Source organism: Mastomys coucha, unplaced genomic scaffold, assembly GCF_008632895.1.
Source record: "Mastomys coucha isolate ucsf_1 unplaced genomic scaffold, UCSF_Mcou_1 pScaffold5, whole genome shotgun sequence".
NCBI lineage: Eukaryota > Metazoa > Chordata > Mammalia > Rodentia > Muridae > Mastomys > Mastomys coucha.
The window spans coordinates 44,158,371-44,164,213 of NW_022196911.1; the positions used below are offsets into that span (position 1 = coordinate 44,158,371).

Below are 5,843 nucleotides of genomic sequence, written 5' to 3' on the forward strand. Positions count from 1 at the left end.
CCTCCAAGCCTCCTCCCCCTCCTTTGCTGGCTCTGGCAACAGATCCTGGGATATGGTAATTGTTTGGACTTTCTTTCTTTCTGCAGTTGTGTGTGAAGAACAGGCTCTGTACTCTGTATCCTCCACCTCTTACTGTTTTTCTCCCATCTCTTCTGTGATGTTCCCCAGGTCTTGAGGTCAAGGGAAGATCAATAGAGATGTTCCGGTCCACGGCTGAGCTCTAGCCACTTTTTCTCAGGACTTTGTGGGAGTGATGAATCTTTGTAGTAACCACCACCCACTAGAGTAAGAATATTTTTTCTGCCTAAGGTTGAGAGCAGCACACAGTTATAGATGTGAACATAAATGCTTAGAAGGCAATTTGGCAAGATGGCTATTTAGGGAAACAACATCAGTAGGCCATCCCCCTTGGGCCAATGAGTTCTCTAACCTGGTGTAAATTCCTTCTGTGGAGCAGGTTTCAAATCTAATTGAGAGCTGCTGTTGGTTACTCCCATACCCAGTATTGGCACTATTGTGTCTATGGGCACATCTCGCTTGATAGGTTGGTATTCTAGTCTGCAGGGCCCAGGCAATTTTCTTTAGAAGAACAAGACAGTCTTCGGAGAGCTGAAACCTGGAGAACAAACTCAGGTGACGAAAAGCTTGTGGCTGTGAGTGTAAAGAGGTATGTTCACAATGAAGAACAAAGGAGTGGGACAACAGACACCTTTTTAAATCCTTTTCCTTTCTAATGATTCATTGTAGCTTAGACTGGCCTTGAATGCTTCATCCTCTTTCCTCTACTTAGATTAATGAGGTTGCAGACAGATAACCTCCAAGGCCAGCTTGTAGACCACCTGACTGTGAGGCTCCGTTCTTCAGGGCTCCCAACCTCTGATAGGCCTATTGCATATTAAGGACTCAGTAGTCTCTGTCCTCTCTAAAAGAATTGTCAGTCGCTAGGAATTGCATAATAGATGTACCTGAGTCTACTACCCAGTGTGTTCCCTTGCATCTCTCTATATAATCAGGTATCATTAAAGAATGCTCCAAACTTTTTGTTCTTTTTTTTTTTCTTTGTTAGGTTGATTTAAAATATATAGTTAGTTAATAAACCTTTGGGTAAGAACACTAACTGCTCTTCCGAAGGTCCTGATTTCAAATTCCAGCAACCACGTGGTGGCTCACAATACTTGTAATGAGATCGGATGCCCTCTTCTGGTGAGTCTGAAGTCAGCTACAGTGTACTTATGTATAATAATAAATAAATCTTTTTTGTTTTTTTAAAGAGGTGTGTTCACAGCATTGAGGAAGGGTTGGTGAAGGCTGAGGACCTTATCCTCTTCACCTCTCCTCCAATCTCTGTCTAGGTCTGTATGCCTCCACATACCCAGGGAGCCCAGTCAGGTTTCTCCACAGCCCAGCAGCTGGCCCCTTTCATTCCTCTCAAGCTCTACTATCACCTTTGCTCCTCGTTGCCTTTGTACTCACTGAGAAAGCATCAAGGGCTCCCTACCCTTGCAAACATCTCACAGAGACCCCACAAACGTCTACCTAGTGGAGACCCCCTGCAAACGTTTACCTAATGGAGCCCCCCTGTAAATGTCTACCTAGTGGAGACCTCTCCCACCCCCCTCCACCCCCCACCCCTCTACCACCTCAAACATCTACCTCATGGAGTAATTGCTAAGCGTTTGTCAGAAACACATGCTTCTATCATCATGTGTGATCTGAACTCTGGTCTTGAGTTGTCTTCGTGGCTCTGGATCCTGTGAGATCCCAGGTTCATGGGTGCCTTGGGGCTGAAATGAGGTTAGTTAGCCACAGTGATCCTAAGAAGGACAATAAGCAGATCCATGAAACAGTCCTTGATGACCAGTGTGTTTCACTCATTCACTGGTGTTTTTGGAAAATCCTCATCTCTTTCATCCTTGTTCCCAGGAATCCTTTGACTTCAGACAGCTCATTCCCCTGACGTCTTGGCTAAGTGACCCTTCACAGGCCAAATGGAAATGGTCTTACTGGCCTCGAACCTTCCAGTCTTCTCCTCATTCTCTGGACAAGTTGAAATCATTTTCTTTTTCCTGGAAATGTTTATGCTGCCAGGAAAGCGCATAAAGAAGTTTAGTTTCACTTTTGTTTCCTGCAAATACATAACTTTCCTTCTTTCTGTCCACGGGGCTCATTCTGTCCACTGGAGGCTCTCCCCATCCTCTGTTCTCCTTGATGCTTTCCTGAAGGAAGCGCAGACTGGTGCAGCTGGTGGTGACTGTGCTTTGGGCTGCAGTGAGAAACAGACTCAGTAGTTTCTACTTCTTGGATCTGGTAAGTGAGAAGAACCTTTGCCTCTGTAGTGACCTGGTTTTGGCTTTGTTGGCACAGAGCAGAACTGGCTTGGATGGGCAGCAGGTCATGTCACCAGTCTTTCACAGATGGGAGTCGTGGGTCTGGAGCTGCCTTTTGGTGTCAGTTGTTCTGTGAGAGTTCTGGAAAAGTTTGGACTGAGCAGAAGGTTTATTGTTGACTCTCACGGGAAACTGTACAGTACTCACTGTAAAGTAGCTGGCTCTCACCACCAGAGAGCTATGCCATAACCCTGTGAGCTTTTCTTTCTCTTTTTCCTTTGTTCATTCTTTTTTGTCCCTTCTTTATTTCTTCCTTCCTTCCTTCCTTTCTTTCTTTCTTTCTTTCTTTCTTTTTTTTTTATCTCATCTGTATTAACCTTTTAAAGCAGAATGTGACTGGACACTATTATTTCCATTCACAATCCTTGCTGAGTTACAAAACCTAGGGAAACTTAGGGTTTTGTTCTCTGTACTTTGGAAAACAAGCCACTTGGGGTTTTCCTCTGTCAAGTTGTTTTAATTTATGTTTACTTCTAAGACTAGTACATGCAAAATTAACTACAGGGAATGAAATTTTTTCTTTTTTTCTTTTTTTTTTTTTGGTTTTTCAAGACAGGGTTTCTCCTTATAGCCCTGACTGTCCTGGAACTCACTCTGTAGACCAGGCTGACCTCGAACTCAGAAATCCGCCTGCCTCTGCCTCCCTAGTGCTGGGATTAAAGGTGTGTGCCACCACTGCCCGGCCAGGGAATGAAAATTTTAAGCAGCTAAAGCCATCTTAATTTGGTCTACGAAGGAATCCAGCTAAACAGCTAAACACTTCAGACCACAAACATAATTAACATAATTAACAAAAATCTAAGTAATGTTCCATCACATGAATAAAGCTGGTTGACTGAGGTCTGAGGATGTCCATTCTTCTCCGCAAGACAGCGCGTTCACCTCCATCTTCACACTTACAGAATATACTTGAGAGTAAGTGTGTCTGGTTTTTTTAAGATGCTGAAAGATCTCTACTTGTTCTAACATTCACCTTATATAATTAGCAATCAGAAATAAAGTAATTATTCCTCCTGTTCCTGTTCTTTCTCCCTGCACTTCTTCCCCCTTGTTTTTTCCTCCACTTCCTTACCCTCTGTCTCCTCTTTCTTCTTTGTACTGAGATTGGACCTTCGGCTTCAAAAACCTTGGGCTATGCGAGGGCTCTACCATTAAGCTGCATTCAAAGCCCTTTAATTCTTTATATCTTTAATTTTAAAATGTTTTTATGTATGTGTCTGTCTATGTGTGCATGTCTGTGTGTGTGTGTGTGTGTGTGTGTATGAGAGAGAGAGAGAGATAATGGTCAGAGAACAGTTTTGGAGGGTTAGACTCTCCTTCTACCTTATGGAGGTGGGTGTCTCTTGTTTCCGCGGCTATGCTGTATACTCCAGGTAGCTAACCCGCAAGCTTCAGGTTGTGTTCTCCTATGGCTCTTATCTCAAAGAAGGATTGGGGAAGTTACCAATGTGTATCATATCTGGCCTTTTATGCTGGTTCCAGGGATTAAAGGTCTTGGGGCTTGCATGACAAATGGTTTTACCCATTGACCCTTCATCCTGGCCCTGTTTTTACTTTTCATTACCAACAAAATGATTTTATTTTGGTCACTATACATGATAGATATGGCAATTGTGTTGTTTAGTCTTTAAAATATCATGTAAGTATGCATTAAAATAAGTTACATTTAAGAACTTATTTTTTCTGCTCAAAGTCCAATGTGTATTATCAATCTGCGAATCAAGCAGGCAGGTAAAACCCGTCCCCCAGTCTGCCAGGATCCAGTGGCCAAGTTAGCATCTTGATGTTCAGTCTCTGTCTTGGTCTCAGTCTCCGTTTCAGAGGCAAGCTAAGGTATGCAGCAGGGTGAAGCTCTTAGCAGGAACTTGGAGAGAGGCAGAGAAGTTGCAAAACAAAAGGGTTTTGTTTATGTCAGGAAGCCTCACCCGGGTGGGAGAGTGGTAGGAGAGTTGCTTAGAGGCAAGGCAAGGTCTGGGTCTGCCAGCTTTCTGCTGAGGGAGGTTACAAGCCACCACGTGGGTGCTGGGAATTGAACTCAGGACTTCTCAGAAGAGCAGGGCTCTTGACTGCTGAGCCATCTCACCAGCCCTCTTTCTTTCTTTCTGAGACAAAGTCTTATTATATAGCCCTGACACTCATTATGTAGATCAGGCTGGGTTTTAACTCACAGATACCAGCCGCTTTTGCCTCCTGAGTGTTGGGACTCATTATGTATGTCTTTTTTTTTTTTCAATTTTAATTTCTTTTTTCTTTTTATGCATTTTTATTGCATTATAATGAGAAAAGTTACCTGATTTCAATGTATCTGAATTTGTTAACATTTAAAAACATATTTTAAGTAAATAGAATTAAAGCACATTCTTGTTTTCCATTTGTACCCTAACTCCTCCCAGACACCCCTTCAATACCTACAATATTCTTTTTTGTCATATTCTTTAAAATTTATAAAATATTACAACAATAAAAATGAGTATTATAAAAGTTGTTTGATATAAAACAACAATCAATTTAACAGTCTTATGTAGATGCTTGTCTGCGGCAGTACTGAAAATACATATGTTTTCCTCAATATAGATTTTAAATAACTCCAAAAGTATTAACTGTATATTTCAAAATAATGCATCACTACTAATATTTTCTTAAATGAACATAAATATATAAAGTGTTTTTGTTTGTTTGTTTTATATTTAGTAGAGCTTAAAATCTTGGCTCTTACTGTGCTAACTAGATACAAGAGTTACAAACGTCAAGCAAAGCATTCAGTCTTACTCTTTGTTGTTCTCTTACAAACCCCCTCCCAATTTAATTGTCAACATTTCTTTTGGGTATATAAATACTTTTAAAATATGTAAGCTGTTCTGAAAACCATAGTATAGTGTAAAAACATGAAGTGAACAATATTCCTAATAGAGAGGCTGAAACAGGAGAAGCAAGATCTCAAGACCATTATGTTGTACACAGCAAGATATTGTCATGAACAAACAAGCTGAAAGTGTATATGGATTGTATAATATTGGACCTATTTCTCCAATTACGAAATATGAGAGACCATTGGATGACAGTCAACAAATTTCTAATTCCTCATATTTTTGGATTTCAATCGATTAGGATATGTTGATAATATTAATTTTCATATTAAGATATTAAGAAAAAGTAATTGCTACTTCCTGTTGTTTTTGTTATATGAGGTGGAATTAGGTTTGTGTGGATTTGTTGAAAGATTACTTTCTTGCTTCTTCTAGGGTATAGTTTTGCTCCTTATGTTGATGTTTTCCACCTATTATATGGATTTGTGGAATGATATTGTGTCAATTTTGTTTTGTCATAGAATATTTTGTTTTCTCCATCTAAGGTAATTGAGAGTTTTGCTGGATATAGTAGCCTGGGCTGGCAGTTGTGTTCTCTTAGGGTCTGTATAACATCTGCCCAGGATCTTCTAGCTTTCATAGTCTCTGG

The 5,843-nt window shown here is 40.6% G+C and overlaps 1 protein-coding gene across 1 annotated transcript in view; it reads left to right on the plus strand.

Moving 5' to 3' along the window:
- Positions 1-1,992: 1,992 nt before the first annotated feature.
- The window catches only part of LOC116078795 (T-cell-specific guanine nucleotide triphosphate-binding protein 1-like), a 15,652-nt gene continuing 11,801 nt past the window's right edge, over positions 1,993-5,843 (plus strand). The window contains exon 1 of the mRNA XM_031354110.1: positions 1,993-2,307. The gene's annotated coding sequence lies outside the window, so the exon portion shown is untranslated. The remainder of the gene's footprint in view (positions 2,308-5,843) is intronic.